This window comes from Brassica oleracea, chromosome C1 (genome assembly GCF_000695525.1).
Source record: "Brassica oleracea var. oleracea cultivar TO1000 chromosome C1, BOL, whole genome shotgun sequence".
In the NCBI taxonomy this organism is placed as follows: Eukaryota; Viridiplantae; Streptophyta; class Magnoliopsida; order Brassicales; family Brassicaceae; genus Brassica; species Brassica oleracea.
The window spans coordinates 35,457,285-35,458,106 of NC_027748.1; positions in this window are offsets into that span (position 1 = coordinate 35,457,285).

Genomic DNA, 822 nt, shown 5'->3' on the forward strand with positions numbered 1-822 from the left:
TAATCATGTTTAACCTTGAATCATCCATGGTTTTGGGGTTATTCATGTCTATTAGTGAGTAGACTAATATTGGATTCATGGGCTATGGTGGTTAAGGGTGATTAGAGAAGATCTAGGGTGTTTAGTGTTAGATCTACTTGTTTCCATGCTTGTTGAGGGTTCTCAATGCTATTTTAATCTTGATCATACTAAAATAGATCTCTAGGCATTTCTTGCCCACAAGGTGTATGATGAAATGCCTTAACCAACTCTTCAATGTTTTTATTCATACCATCTTTAAAACCGGATTGCACTTAGCTTAAGCATGAACTTGCATTCCCTTTGCTTTAGAATCACCTAGGATTGGTTCGACAATCTTTTATACTACAACATTTGATTAGGAGCCTTGAAAATTCCTAACATCAAATTGGCGTCGTTGCCAAGTTCTAGGTTGATTGTGACATTGAGATTTAGTCACTTGCTTGAGACTAAGTCATTTTTCTTTTATTTTGTTACTGCTTCTTCTTCTTCCTCCCCCTTTGCATTTCAGTTGTATGAACTTGAGTAGTAGAGGTTCATCAAACCTAGTTCCAAGAGTTAAAGACATAGTTGCACTTGAGAGGAAGGTAGCAAGAAAGTGAAAAGAAGAAGATCAACATGCTCACTTTCAGAGATTGGAGTTTGAAATGGAGCACAATCAGAATCAGCCTCATGATGGAGTGGCCCAAGGAGCTGCAAACCTTAGGCCACAACATCCACAGCGCCAAACTAGAGCTATTGGAGGCTATGATCAAACCTCACATTCATGGTCATAGGTTGGGAATCAGAGCACCAGCTGTGGAG